This window comes from Oncorhynchus masou, chromosome 21, assembly GCF_036934945.1.
Source record: "Oncorhynchus masou masou isolate Uvic2021 chromosome 21, UVic_Omas_1.1, whole genome shotgun sequence".
Classification (NCBI taxonomy): Eukaryota; Metazoa; Chordata; class Actinopteri; order Salmoniformes; family Salmonidae; genus Oncorhynchus; species Oncorhynchus masou.
Window position 1 is genome coordinate 40,815,885 of NC_088232.1, and position 18,803 is coordinate 40,834,687.

Consider the following 18,803-nt stretch of genomic DNA (forward strand, 5'->3'; position numbering starts at 1 on the left):
AGAATTCAAGGCACACTTAACCAGCATGGCTACCACAGCATTCAGCAGCGAAACTCCATCCCATCTGGTTTGCACTTATTGGGACTATCATTTGTTTTCCAACAGGACGATGACCCAAAACACACCTCCAGGCTGTGTACGGGCTATTTGACCAAGGAGAGTGACTGAGTGCTGCGTCTCCACAATCATCCAACCTCAAACCAATTGAGATGGTTTGGAATGAGCTGGACTGCAGAGTGAAGGAAAAGCAGCCAACAAGTACATATGTGGGAACTCCTTCAAGACTTGGAAAATAATTCCAGGTAACTACCTCATGAAACTGGTTGAAAGAATGCCAAGTGTGCAAAGCTGTCATCAAGGCAAAGGGTGGCTACTTTGAAGAAAATAAAATAGATTTAAATTTTCTTAACACTTGGTTACTAAATGATAGAAAATAGTAAAAATAAAGAAAAACCCTTGAATGAGTAGGTGTGGTCTATCTTGACTGGTACTGTATGTGCCTTTATTATAGGCAAGTCAACCCTGTTTTCATGATTTCTGGTAGATCATCTAAATAAATAAATCACATCACGTTTTTGAACTCATTCAGCAGTTGTTACCTAATTAAGTAAAATACTATTGGAAATTTATGTTGAAAGTTCCATTTATATTTCTGAAACCTAAGTTGAAAGTAATGCTATTGCTGTGTCCGTTGACCATACCTTTTGAATAATAGCCCAATTTATTTTTATTTCAAAAAAATGTTATTTTACCTTTATTTAACCAGGTAAGCTAGTTGAGAACAAGTTTTCATTTACAACTGCGACCTGGCCAAGATAAAGCAAAGCAGTTTGACACATACAACACAGAGTTACTCATGGAGTAAAACCAACATAGTCATTAATATAGTAGAAAAATACATCTATATACAATGTGAGCAAATGAGGTGGGATAAGGCAGGTAAAGGCAAAAAACAAACAAAACAAAAAAAGGCCATGGTGGTGAAGTAAATACAATATGGCAAGTAAAACACTGGAATGGTAGATTTGCAGTGGAAGAATGTGCAAAGTAGAGATAGACATAATGGGGTGCAAAGGAGCAAAATAAATAAATACAGTAGGGGGAGAGGTAGTTGTTTGGGTTAAATTATAGATGGGCTATGTACAGGTGCAGTAATCTGTGAGCTGCTCTGACAGCTGGTGCTTAAAGCTAGTGAGGGAGATAAGTGTTTCCAGTTTCAGAGATTTTTGTAGTTCGTTCCAGTCATTGGCAGCAGAGAACTGGAAGGAAGAATTGGTTTTGGTGGTGACCAGAGAGATATACCTGCTGGAGCGCATGCTACAGGTGGATGCTGCTATGGTGACCAGCGAGGTGAGATAAGGGGGGACTTTACCTAGCAGAGACTTGTAGATAACTTGTAGCCAGTGGGTTTGGCGACGAGTATGAAGCGAGGGCCTGCCAACGAGAGGGTACAGGTCGCAGTGGTGGGTAGTATATGGGGCTTTGGTGACAAAACGGATGGCACTGTGATAGACTGCATCCAATTTGTTGAGTAGAGTGTTGGAGACTATTTTGTAAATGACATCGCCGGAGTCGAGGATTGGTAGGATGATCAGTTTTACGAGGGTATGTTTGGCAGCATGAGTGAAGGATGCTTTGTTGCGAAATAGGAAGCCAATTCTACATTTAATTTTGGATTGGAGATGCTTAATGTGAGTCTGGAAGGAGAGTTTACAGTCTAACCAGACACCTAGGTATTTATAGTTGTCCACATATTCTAGGTTAGAACCGTCCAGAGTAGTGATGCTGGACGGGCGGGTGGGTGCAGGCAGCGATCGTTTGAATAGCATGCATTTAGTTTTACATGCATTTAAGAGCAGTTGGAGGCCACGGAAGGAGAGTTGTATGGCATTGAAGCTCGTCTGGAAGTTAGTTAACACAGTGTCCAAAGAAGAGCCTGAGGTATATAGAATGGTGTCGTCTGCGTAGAGGTGGATCAGAGAATCACCAGCAGCAAGAGCAACATCATTGATGTATACAGAGAAGAGAGTCAGCCTGAGAATTGAACCCTGTGGCACCCCCATAGAGACTGCCAGAGGTCCAGACAACAGGCCCTCCGATTTGACACACTGAACTCTATCAGAGAAGTAGTTGGTGAACCAGGCGAGACAATCATTTGAGAAACCAAGTCTGTTGAGTCTGCCGATAAGAATGTGGTGATTGACAGAGTTGAAAGCCTTGGCCAGGTCGATGAATACGGCTGCACAGTAATGTCTTTTATCGATGGCGGTTATGATATTGTTTAGGACCTTGAGCGTGGCTGAGGTGCACCCATGACCAGCTCTGAAACCAGATTGCATAGCGTAGAATGTAAGGTGGGATTTGAAATGGTCGGTAATCTGTTTGTTAACTTGGCTTTCGAAAACCTTAGGAAGACAGGGTAGGATAGATATAAGTCTTTAGCAGTTTGGGTCTAGAGTGTCTTCCCCTTTGAAGAAGGGGATGACCGCGGCAGCTTTCCAATCTTTGGGAATCTCAGACTATACGAAAGAGAGGCAACAATTTTGGCAGATAATTTAAGAAAGAGAGGGTCCAGATTGTCTAGCCCGGCTGATTTGTTGGGCTCCAGATTTTGCAGCTCTTTCAGAACACCAGTTATCTGGATTTGGGTGAAGGAGAAATGGCGAGGCTTTGGCGAGTTGTTGTGGGGGGTGCAGGGCTGTTGATCGGGGTAGGTGTTACCAGGTGGAAAGCACGGCCAGCCGTAGAAAAATGCTTATTGAAATTCTAAATTATAGTGGATTTATCGGTGGTGACAGTGTTTCCTAGTCTCAGTGCAGTGGGCAGCTGGGAGGAGGTGCTCTTATTCTCCATGGACTTTACAGTGTCACAGAACTTTTTTGAGTTTGTGCTACAGGATAAAAATTTCTGCTTGAAAAAGTTAGCCTTAGCTTTCCTAACTGCTTGTTTATATTGGTTCCTAACTTCCCTGAAAATGTGCATATCACAGGGGCTATTTGATGCTAATGCAGAACGCCACAGAATGTTTTTGTGCTGGTCAAGGGCAGTCAGGTCTGGAGAGAACCAAGGGATGTATCTGTTTCTGGTTCTACATTTTTTTGAATGCGGCATGCTTATTTAAGATGGTGAGGAAGGCACTTTTAAAGAATAACCAGGCATCCTCACCTGACTGGATAAGGTCAATATCCTTCCAGGATACCCGGGCTGGGTCGATTAGAAAGGCCTGCTCACTAAAATGTTAAAACACTGTTTAGAAGTGTCCAAATCAATAAACAGTTTGGGATATATTGAATATCTAAGCATAAAACTTACTACCTACCAGAGTATGTGACTGGAACGGAGCTAGAGCTGAGCGTGCCCAATTTGACTGGAGCGTGGAGCGAGTTTCCCAAAGGCTGAAGCATCTGCCTTCTTGCCTGCTCCAATTTCACTCCAGTAGTGCTCATTTCACGAACTCAGGGCATGCCTGGCCCAGCATGCATTTGTAGTCTACTTGTGTGCTGCTGTAGCCCTTGCTTTAGCTACTGTCATGGAGTTCGCTAAATATTTCAATAAATCAACTGCCAAAACACACAAGTGCAAAATCAAGGGGACTTGATTTTGAGAACCAATATTAAGAAAGGGAGTGCAGTGATGTATTGTAGTGTCCACAACTAAAGAATCATTGTGGAATCTGAAAAGACACGTATCCCGAAAGCATGATGGTGTACTTACTCCATGCACATACTAAAAGAAAGGAACGACGTGGCCAGCTAAGTGTGTCATTGTAGCAAAGTATTTAAAAGTTAAAAGTTTTGTTCATGTACAGTTGGTCGGAGTTTACATACACCTTAACCAAATACATTTAAACTCAGTTTTTCACAATTCCTGACATTTAATCCAAGTAAATTCCCTGTCTTTTGGTCAGTAAGGATCACCACTTTATTTTAAGAATGTTAAATGTCAGAATAATAGTAGAGAGAATGATTTATTTGAGCTTTTATTTCTTTAATCACATTCCCAGTGAGTCAGAAGTTTACATACACTCAATTAGTATTTGGTAGAATTGCCTTTAAATTGTTTAACTTAGGTCAAACGTTTCAGGTAGCCTTCCGCAAGCTTCCCACGATAAGTTGGATGAATTTTGGCCCATTCCTCCTGACAGAGCAGGTGTAACTGAGTCAGGTTTGGAGGCCTCCTCGCTCGCACACGATTTTTCAGTTCTTCATGGATGAATTAAATTTATGTCCCTCCTGGCTGAAAAGAAAGATTAGCTGTTATTTATATCTTAGAGAGATGGAGAAGAAAGTTCTCCCATAATGCCCTAAGTCATTGTATTGGAACGAGGTGGGCCTTTGCAGACTGTGAATCTCATATTTCAAAAGGACTTTGAAGACCGAGAGAAACAACTTCCATGCTAATCCTCCAGCGTGTAGACTAGTCCTCAAGGCAACTTGTTCAATAGTTTGGGGTAGGGCCATGCTCGATTGGTTGTGTCAAGTTGAAAAGAGAAAGCAGAGTCCGTCCCTCCCTCCCAACCAGTCCTTCTCACCACATGCTGCTCTGTGTTCCTGATACACTGCTATCTGTCTTTCTGGTCTAGACATGGCAAGACAACTTTTTATGCATCACTCGCCACAAACACACACGCACTCACGGAGCACACACATTTAAGCATGCATGCATGCAGACACTGATACAGACGCACACTTACACACACAGATGCGCATGAAAGTCACACACACATAATACATACAGTACCAGACAAAAGTTTGGACTTTTCCAGGGTTTTCTTTATTTTTACTATTTTCTACATTGTAGAATAATAGTGAAGACATCAAAACGATGAAATAACACATGTGGAATCACAAAGATTTTAGATTCTTCAAAGTAGCCACCTTTTGCCTTGATGACAGCTTTGCAGACTCTTGGCATGTGTGTAAGCGACCAGTAACATTTGATTTGATTTGATGTTGGTTGATCATTGCCGACAGCCATTTTAAAGTCTTGCCATAGATTTGTAGCCAATTTAAGTCAAAACTGTAACTCAGCCACTCAGGAGATTCACTGTCATCTTGTTAAGTAAGTGTATATTTGGCCTTCTGTTTTAGGTTATTGTCCTGCTGAACGGTGAATTTGTCTCCCAGTGTCTTTTGAAAAGCAGACTGAACCAGGGTTTCTCCTAGGATTTTGCCTGTGCTTAGCTCTATTCTGTTTCTTTTTATTCTAAAAATCTCCCTAGTCCAAGCTGATGACAAGAATACCCATAACATGATGCAGCCACCACCGTGCTGGAAAATATGTACTGTAGAGTGGAACTCAGTGATGTGTTGGATTTTCCCCAAACATAATCCTTTGCATTCTAGACAAAGTTAATTTAATTGCCAAATGTTTGCAGTTTACTTTAGTGCCTTATTGCAAGGCATGCATGTTATTTTTATTCTGTACAGGCTTCCTTCTTTTCAATCTGTTATTTAGGTTACTATTGTGCAGTAACTATAATGTTGTTGATCCATCCTCAGTTTTCACCTATCACAGCCATTAAACTCTTTAACTGTTTTAAAGTCAACATTGGCTTCATGGTGAAATCCCTGAGCGCTTTCCTTCCTCTCCAGCAATTGAGTTAAGAAGGATGCCTGTATTATGGTTGTGACTTGGTGTATTGATACACCATCCAAAGTGTAATTAAATAACTCAAAGGGATATTCAATGTCTGCTTTTAATTTTTTTTTTACTCATCTACAAATATTTGCTCTTCTTTGCGAGGCATTTGAAAACCTCCCTGGTCTTTGTGGTTGAATCTGTGTTTGAAATTCACTTCTCGACTGAGGGACCTTAGAGATACAGTGCATTGTGAAAGTATTCAGACCCATTCCCTTTTTCCACATTTTGTTATGTTACAGCATTATTTTACACACAATACCCCATAATGACAAAGCGAAAACAGGTTTTTAGAAATTTTAGAACATTTAGAATAAGTATAAAACAGATACCTTATTGACATTAATATTCAGACCCTTTGCTATGAGACTCGAAATTGAGCTGAGGTGCATCCTTTTCCAATCGATCATCCTTGAGATGTTTCTACAACTTGATTGGAGTCCACCTGTGGTAAATTCAATTGATTGGACATGATTTGGAAAGGCACACACATGTCTAAGTAAGGTCCCACAGTTCACAGTGCATGTCAGAGCAAACAACAAGCCATGAAGTTGAAGGAATTGTCCGTAGGGCTCCGAGACAGGATTGTGTCGAGGCACAGATCTGCGGAAGGGTACCAAAAAATGTATTCAGTATTGAAAGTCCCCAAGTACACAATGGCCTCCATCATTCTTAAATGGAAGAAGTTTGGAATCACCAAGACCCTTCCTAGAGCTGGCCGCCCAGCGAAACTGAGTAATCAGGGAGAAAGGCCTTGGTCAGGGAGGTGACCAAGAACCTGATGGTCACTGACAGAGCTCCAGAGTTCCTCTGTGGAGATGGGAGAACCTTCCAGAAGGACAACCATCTCTGCAGCATTCCACTAATCATGCCTTTATGGTAGAGTGGCCAGATGGAAGCCACTCCTCAGTAAAGGGCACATGACAGCCTGCTTGGAGTTTGGTCTGATGAAACCAAGATTGAACTATTTGGCCTGAATGCCAAGCATCACGTCTGGAGGAAACCTGGCACCATCCCTACAGTGAAGCATGGTGTTGGCAGCCTCATGCTGTGGGAATGATTTTCAGTGGCAGGGACTAGGAGATTAGTCAGGATAGAGAGAAAGATGCATGGAGCAAAGTACAGAGAAATCCTAATGAGAATCTGCTCCAGAGTGCTCAGGACCTCAGACTGGGGTGAAGGTTCACCTTCCAACAGGACAACAACCCTAAGCACACAGCCAAGACAACTCTGGAGCGGCTTCGGGACAAGTCTCTGAATGTCCTTGAGTGGCCCAGCCAGAGCCCGGACTTGAACTCGATCAAACATCTATGGAGAGACCTAAAAATAGCTGTGCAGCGACACTCCCCATCCAACCTGACAGAGCTTGAGAGGATCTGCAGAGAAGAATGGGAGAAACTCACCAAATACAGGTGTGCCAAGCTTGTAGCGTCATACCCAAGAAGACTCGAGGCTGTAATCACTGTCAAAGGTGCTTCAGCAAAGTACTGAGTGAAGGGTCTGAATTCTTATGTAAATGTGATATTTGTTTTGTTTTTTAAATATATTTTTGTAAACCTGTTTTTGCTTTGTCAATATGGGGTATTGTGTGTAGATTCATGAGGGGAAAAAGTAATATAATCCGTTTTAGAATAAGGCTGTAACGTAACAAAATGTGGAAAAGGTTAAAGGGTCTGAATATCAAATCAAATGTATTTATATAACCCTTTGTACATCAGCTGATATCTCAAAGTGCTGTACAGAAATCCAGCCTAAAATCCCAAACAGCAAGCAATGCAGGTGTAGAAGCACGGTGGATAGGAAAAACTCCCTAGAAAGGCCAAAACCTAGGAAGAAACCTAGAGAGGAAACAGGCTATGTGGGGTGGCCAGTCCTCTTCTGGCTGTGCCGGGTGGAGATTATAACAGAACATGGCCAAGATGTTCAAATGTTCATAAATGACCAGCATGGTCAAATAATAATAATCACAGGCAAAACAGTTGAAACTGGAGCAGCAGCACAGCCAGGTGGACTGGGGACAGCAAGGAGTCATCATGTCAGGTAGTCCTGAGGCATGGTCCTAGGGCTCAGGCCTCCGAGAGAGAGAAAGAAAGAAAGAGAGAAAGAAAGAGAGAATTAGAGAGACCATACTTAAATTCACACAGGACACCGGATAGGACAGGAGAAGTACTCCAGATATAACAAACTGACCCTAGCCCCCCGACACAAACTACTGCAGCATAAATACTGGAGGCTGAGACAGGAGGGGTCAGGAGACACTGTGGCCCCACTTTTTAAACTCACATTTACTCCTGAACTTTATTTAGGTTTGCCATAACAAATGTGTTGAATACTTATTGACTCAAAACATTTCAGCTTTTCATTTATTATTAATTTGTAAAATATACACTTTGACATCATGAGGTATTGTCAATTTAATCCATTTTAAATTCAGCCTGTAATGCAACAAAATGTTGAAAAAGTCCTATTTTCTGAAGGCACTATAAAGCCACAGCCTAATCAGGCACTACTTAATGACAATCCATGGCAAACACATACCAAGACTGAGGTTAAGAAAAAAAGGAAACGGAAAATTAACGTAGAGATTTTCTGTCACATAGGCAAATCGTAGGACCCAGTAGTGAACTTTCAGGCAAACTTGACACAGTACAGTAACATTGAGGTAAGCCCCCCCCCCCCCATATGCCACATCTATTTCTATGGGCACAAGCGCGCTTCATGACACAAACTGTTCACACCCCTCTTGTTGGCAGAGAGAACATTTTGCAGGTTTATAGCTTATTTCCTGTAATTCTACACATTTTGTCATGTTGTACAGATTTATTTTCTCAGTTTTAGAAAAACTTCTTTGGGATCAGTTGAGCTGTTGAGCTAACGTAGGCTTATGCGATTAGCATGAGGTTGTAAGTAACAAGAACATTTCCCAGGACAGACATATCTGATATTGGCAGAAAGCTTAAATACTTGTTAATCTAACTGCACTGTCCAGTTTACAGTAGCTATTACAGTGAAATAATACCATGCTATTGTTTAAGGAGAGTGCACAGTTTTGAACATGAAAAGTTGTTAATAAACAAATGTGGCACATTTGGGCAGTCTTGATACAACATTTTGAACATAAATGCAAGGGTTCATTGGATCAGTCTAAAACGTTTATCATACACTGCTGCCATCTAGTGGACAAAATCTCAATTGCAGCTGGGGTGGAATAATACATTTTGGCCATATTCTTTGGCATCTCAAACATGATGATAAAAAAATAATACAAAAGAACAGTTTTTTTCCCCTTTGTATTATCTTTTACCAGATCTATTGTGTTATATTATCATGCATTTCTTTCACATTTCCACAAACTTCAAAGTGTTTCCTTTCAAATGGTACCAGGAATATGCATATCCTTGCTTCAGAGTTACAGGCAGTTCGAATTGGGTCTGTCTTTTTTGGCGAAAATTGGAAAAAAAGGGAAGGATCCTTAAGAGGCTAATTTTCTTGCAATTCTATAAACATTTTGTCATGTCTAACATGTATTTAATACGATTTAAGTGACTCAAACACAGTGGTGGAAAAGTTCTGAATTGTCATACTTGAGTAAAAGTGAAGATACCTTAATAGATAATAACTCACGTCAAAGTTAAAGTCAAGTAGTAAAATACTTGTTGAGTAAATATCTTAAAGTATTTGGTTTTAAATATACTTATGTATCAAAAGTAAATGTAATTTCTAAAATGTACTTAAGTATCATAAGTAAAGGTACAAGTATAAACCATTTCATATTCCTTATATTAAGCAAACCAGACAGCACCATCTTATTTTATTTCAGGCAGTAGGGATGTTCTCTTGATTAGTGTGTGAATTGGACCATTTTCCTGTCAAAATGTAACGAGTACTTTTGGGTTCAGGGAAAATATATGGAGTAAAATGTACATTATTTTCTTTAAGAATGTGAAGGTAAAAGTTGGCAAAAAATATAAATAGTAAAGTACAGATACCCAAAAAAACGACGTAAGTAGTACTTTAAAGAACTTTTACTTAAGTACTTTACACCACTTTACACCACACAAAAGCATAGCTGAAAAGCTGCTGATCTGGGCTAGTTGATCTGTACATTTCTGACAAGTTATACATAGCTCTCTAAGGTATGCAATTACCAACATGACAAGAGGAAAACCGATGATGCACTACCCAATTTCGAAATTGCACCTTGTGCATTCTACTCCCCCCCCCCCACCACAGTTTTGGAACCACTGGATTATGCAACCACAACGGCAGTTGATTGATGATACCAATGCTAACCAAATATCAGTGATGGCATCATTCTCTTGAATGATCACTGCTTTTCTTACTCTATAAGAACCAGAAACCCCCTTCCCATCTTTACTGGTGCCTATGTCATTCAGGTCAGTCGGACCCAGACCAGAAGGATCCGTGGCCACCCAGGTCTCAGTTGGATTGCTGCCCCACAGGCGATGAGAAACCCTGAAATTATCACTGTGTGTCTGTCTCATTCTTCCTGCCAAGCGATTTTGCTAATTGGAGCAGATGCCATGGCTGCCTCACTGTTGCTGTGCTTAAACACTTGAAGCTGAAATCCCTCCCAGAGTTGTCCCAGAAAGCCCAGGCGATGAGTCTTGCCTCCCAGCGCTACATTTTCCATTCTCCTGGACAATGCCAATCCAGCTGCTTTATGGCTGGCTCTGTGGACCTACCCACATGAAAGCACCTTTTTTCTTTCAGGCATCGTACAATCTCCATGTTCAACGATGGCAATTAAACATTTTATTTTACACTATAAAATGCTATTATGTGGTAAACCCTCAAACTCAAAATGTAGTACATTACTGCAGTTATAAATAATTGGACAGTGAACAATGTGTTGTATATGCTTTTGATAGGTGTCAATTTTTATTCAAAATTACTGTGATCAAGGTCTTATGCATAATTGCACATAATGCAACAATGCTTTATTTTTTTGGGTATTTTTTTCATTTCTCAAACCATAACAACCGTACATAAAGAAAACACAAACAGACAAACACACAGCTACCATATACATGACGTAGTATGTCTCATAACCACATTCCCCTGCATCCTTCATCCCCTGGAATGTTCCAGTGCTTGCAACACTCTATTCCATATTACCTCAAATTGCAACAATACTGTCTTATATTCCTTGCACATCTTTTTGTAATTGTGAAGTCGAGCTAATTTTCTGTAGTGAGGAGCTGTGAAATTGTGCTTAGCTTGGAAAGTAGCCCACTGCTTACTCTATACCGAGACCTTGAGAAGTCTCCTTGAAGTGCATTGTTATAAAATTATAAAATCCCTTTAATCATCTAAAGATCACATACTGTTGTAGAAATAAACTAATTCACCACAGGGTAGAATCCATTACATTAGGTCTAGCTTGGTGAAACAGGGAGACTGAGCTTGATGTAGAGCATGTTTCAACAAGGAATCAGGAGGCATTAACTCACTAATGAGTGGTGTATCAACACTTAACTCTTCAGCCAGGTGTTAATCAAATAGGACGTATCTGCCGTACTCCGAGCTGCTCTCTGTCTTCAGCCAAGCCATCATTCAGGACCTATACTGTAAGATGTAAATATTTAAAGGTCCCGAACAATCATTCTGATTCCCATGTAAAATAGACTTTTGAGTGACTAAAATATCACCCATAATATTTTTGGGGGATAGAAATACTCAACATTTTAAAATATATTTTTCTCTCATGGCTAACTACAAGGAAGTTTGAAAAGACAGGCTGAGTGGGCGGGGAGTTTACATTCATGACTGCTCTTTGAATTACCTAAGTCAAGAAACTTTGATGCAGTGTTGCAGTAAAATCATCTCAAGCAAATTTGGTGATACATAAAGCAACTCAAACAACATCAATAATATCCATTAATATACATCTCCCGTTTGACATGTCTCTAGTTATGCGGTTCAAAGGTTCACAGCAGCACTGACGGATGTGTTGACATGACAATTGCGTCAGAGTTTGATCACCCCCCACCCCACCCTTTTGTTCCATGCTGGCTGAAGACCCAGCTCGCCAGTAACTAGAGAAGGTGTTCCTACAATAATGTGATTTGAACTGCCTACAAGATAAAGTATTGGATTTGTCACACACAACACTAAGACATGATCCGATTCCACTACTTTTTCAAGCTGTTTTTTATTATATGAAAGCGAGCTTTGCTTTTATACATACAAGACCATCATGTTTGATTGAGTGAGCTGTTTTGTCTTGTGTTCATTTATATGGGACCTGCCTGTTGTTCTTTGCCATTTAAATTGTAATTCCACAGGGATGCTGGCCCATGTTGACTCCAATCCTTCCCACAGTTGTGTCAAGTTGGCTGGATGTCCTTTGGGTGGTCGACCATTCTTGATACATGCAGAATACTTTTGAACGTGAAAAACCCAGCAGCGTTGCAGTTCCTGACACAAACCAGTGCCTGGCTCCTACTACAGTAACCCATTCAAAGACAATATTTTTTTCTTGCCCTTTGACCCTCTGAATGGCACACATACAAAATCCATGTCTCCCTTGTCTCAATGCTTAAAAATCCATATTTAAACTGTCTTTCACTACACTGAAGTTTATTTGACAAGTGGCATCATGGCTTTCACCTGGATTCACCTGATCAGTTTATGTCATGGAAAGAGTAGGTCTTCTTAATGTTTTGTATACTCAGCGTAGGTCTATAGAACCTGCCTGGATTCCTGATTTCTGTAACTAGCTAATCTGTGTAATATTGGCATAAGATCAAAACCAGTAAAGGTGGTGACACTACAATAAAACACTTTATATATATATAAAAAATAAATTAACCTTTATTTTACAGGGAAGACATATTGAGACCTTGGTCTCTTTTACAAATGTGCCCTGTACGTACAACATATAGACATTATACCAAACTATATATACGCACGTTGAAATACAATAACATGGTCACGGGAAGCACAAATAAAATGTCACAAATCACACAGAAAAACAGTTAGATTCCTCCACAAAGAGGTTCCCAATTATACTTAAATTGCCTGAAAGGCACCAAAACTTCAAGATGAAATGTAATTTTTAAAGCCACAAAACATAAGTTTTCTCAAGAACAGGTTATGGTCAAAAATATCCAAGTCTGCACTGAAATCTAACAGTACAGCTCTCCTAATCGTATTGTCAATTTCTTTCAACCAATCATCAGTCATTTGTGTCAGTGCAGTACATGTTGAGTGCCTTTCTCTATAAACATGCTGAAAGTCTGTTGTCAGTTGTCAGTTTGTTTACAGAGAAATAGCATTGTATTTGGTCAAACACAATGTTTCCCAACATTTTGCTAAGAGCTGGCAGCAAGCTTATTGGTCTGCTGTTGGAACCAGTAAAGGCAGCTTTACCACTCTTGGGTAGTGGAATGACTTTGGCTTCCCTCCAGGCCTGAGAACAAACACCTTCCTCTAGACTCAGATTAAAGATAAGACAGATAAGTGGCCATAGAGTCAGATAGCATCCTCAGTATCTTTCCATCTTAGTTGTCAATGCCAGGATAACAACAATTTTTCCACCTCACCCACACTAACTTTACAAAATTCAAACTTACAATGCTTTTCTTTCAGTATTTTTTTTAATGCATGAATACGATGGCTCACTGTTTGTTGTTGGCATCTCCTGCTTAAGTTTGACCACTTTGCCAATTAAGTAATCATTAAAATAATTGGCAACATCAAATGGTTTTGTGATGAATAAGCCATCTGTTTCGATGAAAGTTGGAGTTGAATTTGTCTTTCTGCCCATAATTTCATTTATAGCACGCCAATGTCTTTTTCCATCATTCTTTATATCATTGATCTTGGCTTCATTATACAGGTTCTTGTTCTTTTTGTTAAGTTTTGTCACATCATTAATCAATTTGCATTAAGTCAGCCTGTCAGATGTGCAGCCAGACTTATTAGTCACTTTTTTTGCCCCATCTCTTCCAACCATATTGTTTTTCAATTCCCCGTCATCCATGGAGCCTTTACAGTTCTAACAAGTTTCTTAACAGGTGCATGTTTATCAATAATTGGAAGAAGCAAATTACTATTGTAGATGGAAATGGCTCTCCTGTGTTCCAATGGCACGTTGTGTTAGCTAATCCAAGTTTACCATTTTAAAAGGCTAATTGATCTTTAGAAAACCCTTTTGAAATTATGTTAGCACAGCTGAAAACTGTTGTACTGATTAAAGAAGCAATAAAACTGGCCTTCTCTAGACTAGTTGAGTACCTGGAGCATCAGCATTTGTGGGTTCGATTACAGGCGCAAAATGTCTAAAAACAAAAATATTTCTCCTGAAACATTGTACGAGAGCGTCAGTTTCTTGGCAATTTCTCGCATGGAATAGCCTTCATTTCTCAGATCAGGAATAGACTGACGAGTTTCAGAAGAAAGTTATTTGTTTCGGCCGGTGCAAAACACTCCTACTTGGGATTCCGGGTGAGTTTTTAATTGAACCCCCCTCAATGATTTGGATGTTTTACCTGGGTGCACCGACTGTGGCAATCGCATCCCCTGACTACTTTTCACGTGTGGGTGGAGACTTCAGATTTCCTGGGAACACACTGAAACGTAACACATTTGGATTATAATAATGGCGAGTAGGCAGGAGAGAATTTATTCTACATGCATGTTTGAAACAGCGATGCTCTCAGTCGAGCCTGGTTAGTTGTCTGATGCTAGCATGCATTTGCACACTTGCAGTGTTAGCTATCTATGTTTTGTGTAAGAAAGTATGATATTGTGGTGCAGGAACTGGTTATATGTGTTGGCTAACGTTAGCTGGCTATCATAGCAGCCAAGGACGTTCGCTAGGGTATTTGTGCATATTTGTTTGTGCTCTGATTTACACGCAAGTGTATAGGTCAGCAGTTTACACATGATGACATCAGCCTTATATGAAAAACCTTACTTGGCAGAATATACCTAGCTTTCCTCACTTGTTGGTTAGCTACCAAGCCAATGTTAGCTCTTATCTGACTGGTATAACGTTACTTTAGCTAGATAGCAAGCTAGCTATCTAGCTCATCAAAACAAAACCACATCCATTGGCTAGTTACCATTCTTTGCCTGTTTGTTAGCTAACTAGCGTTCAGCTGACTGGTGTTAGCTAGCTACAAAGGCTAGCTGCTGGACTTTGGACAAGCAACCTAACATTAACTAGCTTCCTAGCCAATCAAAATATCTGTTTTGTATTTATTGATTAACCTCAGCTTGAATACCACCATATAGCTAGCTATATACTGTAGCCTAGATTTGTTCACATACACTTCTTATGACTGGCAGCATGGTGCAAGCAGCTGTGTTGTTGCTGAGCAACTGACCCAGTGTTAGAACTCTGAGCTTCGGCAAAAAAATATTTTAGCATTGTCAGAAATGCTACAAAAAGCTAGCAAATGGTTGGTTCTTAATGGACAGAAATTAGCACGTGAGCAATAAATGATACATTGAATCAAAACTGTGGCCCCTAACTGTTGCCCCAAATGGATTCAGTCTGAAAGGTGACATGCCTAATGGGCACTTTATGGATGCTGTAGTCTCGTTTTTATCCGACGCCTAGATAGTTGATTTGCGAAGTGTCATATTGGCTTAGATTGAGCTTCAATCAATCCCTATAATGGCGGTTGCTTCTCTGTGGAAACAAGTTATATATTTGGTTCACCTCATTTTTTATTCTATGGTCTGTAAGGTTCTGGCCCTTCCTCATGTTAGTCTTACATCTCTCACACCAAGACAAAGCAGTCCAAGCATTCCCGATGAGACAATCTGTCTTGCGCAGGTGACATTTATAAGTGGACACAACTTATTACAGTACTCACAATACTGTGGTAATAAGGATGGCTATCATTTTGAAGTATTCGCCCAATGGGAGTTTTTCATCTTTTAACCGACAGAGGCGTCAGGAAGCCTAGTGGTTAGTGTTGGACTAGTAACCGAAAGGTTGCAAGATCGAATCCCTGAGCTGAGAAGGTAAGAAATCTGTTCTGCCCCTGAACAATGCAGTTAACACACTGTTCCTAGGCCGTCATTGAAAATAAGAATTTGTTCTTAACTGACTTGCCTAGTTAAATAAAGGTAAAATTTAAAGAGGGGGGTGTCATGACTTGTTTGTCAACACAGATTGCGACATTCATTATAGGCTAAAGAGGAATCACACTTGTCTACAGAATGAAGATATATATATGTATACATGCAGATATTAGACTTTCATGCTACAAAGTTCTGAGATCTGTCAACACCCTGTGTCACTGATAGAGCAAGGTACTGTACTTTAGACAGGGTTTGGTTTAAAATGGGTCTGTATACCACGTGTCTCCCAGCCAGTGAAATAGATACATTTACATAGAGGGGTAGCGGACCCAATCTATGGCACATGGAAAATTCATTTCCTCTGGCAGCAGACCATGGAGTCAGTGTGTTTTGGTTAGTGGAGATTTTTGATGAGGAACATGATCTGTCAACGTGATCTGTCTTCAGCCTGATGGGTTATTTTAAGCGTCTCATGCGACATGACTCAACCCACTGGGCACACACTGTTTGAATCAACATTGTTTCCAATGTTTGGAGGTGTGTAGTTCCTGTAATTATTCTCATCTGTAAAAATAATTTGATGAGCAGAGTGAAGCTTGCCAATACTTGTTCCTGGAAAAATATTCCCTGTATGTGACTTGACTGTGATTTGCTGAAGTATAGTATAGACTGCTCATATCATCACTTGGATACTTAGACAAAACAAAGTATTTGAGACATTTTTATATCACACTTAAAATGTTGTATTTCAATGGCAAATGTATGCACTCACGGATTAAAAGCCATAATTCAATTAACTTTATTTGCACACTTAAGGCGTAACATACTCAATGTGCACAGGCCATTTCAAAACAGATGTAATGCATTTGCTGAGCTTTTGTCATGCAGTACATTTGGCCAGTTGGAAGGGATTGTAAGGGGGTCATTTGACAAAGCAATATTGTAGCTCCTCATATGGAAAGAGGACTGAATACCTCTGGCAACATTTCATTCAGCAATTGAACTGTAAACCACAGGCCTCAGCCAGTATATGTTGCCCACTAAGAGGTTTATTGTTGGTACTTGAATCGCCTCTAACTCACAAAATAATGTTTAATCTTAAGGGGTCGTGTGCTAGAAGAGGCTACATCAACATAATGTGAATATTTTAAGGGAAATGGCATTCAGAAAAGTTGGTGGCAAGTCTGGAAATTATATTTATTTTACTCTCCTGTGCCAACTGATTATAATCACTTTTCTGTGAGAAGGTTTTCTCAGCTGTGAAGGTCCATGAGGCACCACAAGTCTGGCTTCTAATAAATTGGTCCTGCTTAATTTCCATCGCTACCTGGCACTGAAATTACATTTATCACACTTATATCCCCGTTGAGAGACTGCTAAATTCAGCATAGCAAAAAAGCTGTACAGCAATGTATTCAGATACTTGATTAAACATTCTTTGAAAACTATGGCTTTAAGGTTTACACTGTTAGACTCCCAGATGAAGGAATGCTATTCTACCTAAGGTATGTTTTTACTGGGAAGGGCGGATTGGTCAGGAAGACTAGGAGCAGCCCTATAAACACAATGATACAGCAGGAAACACGTCTTCTGCAATATTACATAACAGGACTTAAATGTGGATTTTACATACTTTCACTCAATTTTTTTTTTGCCACAACCCAAATGTGAATATTTCAAGCTTGACTTACTTATATAGTTGACAATTTATGGCAAAGAATACTGTACACGGTTAGCCGTTTACTTTTTTAAATCACTAACTTACTGTATTAATCAACAGTATGCTACTGAGGGGCCTCCCGGGTGGCACAGTGGTTAAGGGTTCGCTCCCAGGCTCTGTCGTAACCAGCCGTGACCGGGAGGTCGTCTGGGTTAGTGAGGGCTTGGCCGGTAGGGATATCCTTGTCTCATCGTTCAGCGACTCCTGTGGCAGGCCGGGTGCAGTGCACGCTAACCAAGGTTGCCAGGTGCACTGTGTTTCCTCCGACGCATTGGTGCGGCTGGCTTCCGGGTTGGCTGCGCGCTGTGTTAAGAAGCAGTGTGGCTTGGATGGGTTGTGTATCGGAGGACGTATGACTTTCAACCTTCGTCTCTCCTGAGCCTGTACGGGAGTTGTAGTGATGAGACAAGTTAGTAGCTACTAACAATTGGATACCACGAAAAAGGGGTTAAAAATTAAAATAAAAAAATGTATGCTACTGAATACAGTAGATTACCATAGAAGGCTCAGTATAATACCATTTGTTTTTCAGTGCACTAAGAGCTTTCTGTAATTTTAACAGTAAAACCCTGTAGAATGCACATAAAATACTGCAAATGTGTTTTAGAGTATTAATTATTGTGCATTGTGGGAAAACATTTTTGGCAGGGAAAGAATCTCTGGCTCGTTAACATATATATTTTTAACACACCTGACCTTAAGGCACTACAGTGGGTAGTGCGTACGGCCCAGTACATCACTGGGGCCAAGCTTCCTGCCATCCAGGACCTATAAATTAGGCGGTGTCAGAGGAAGGCACAAAAAATGGTAAAGGACTCCAGCCGCTCAAGTCATAGACTGTTCTCTCTGTTACCGCACGGCAAGCGATACCGGAGTGCCAAGTCTAGGACCAAAAGGCTCCTTAACAGCTTCTACCCCCAAGCCATAAGGCCGCTGAACAATTAATCAAATGGCCACCCGGACTATTTACATTGACCCCCCCCCCCTGTTTTTAGATTGCTGCCACTCTCTGTTTATCTATGCATGGTCACTTTAACTCTACCTTCATGCACATTGACTCTGTACCGGGACCCCATGTATAATGCCTCGCTATCATTATTTTTTAGCTGCTGTTGAATTAGTTACTGTTATTTCAGTAAAACATTTTAACACTTGTTTTTCTTAACTGCATTGTTGGTTGAAGGCTTGTAAGTAAGCATTTCACTGTAAGGACTAAACCTGTATTCGTCGCATGTGACAAATCCAATTTGATTAATAGTCCCTTTTTACTGTGTTGCATTGTGTGTTTCATTGCTCTGGCATCAAGTTCTTATCAATCGGGCCCAGTATCCTGGAAGGACATAGACCTTATCCCGTCAGTAGAGGATGCCTGGTTGTTCTT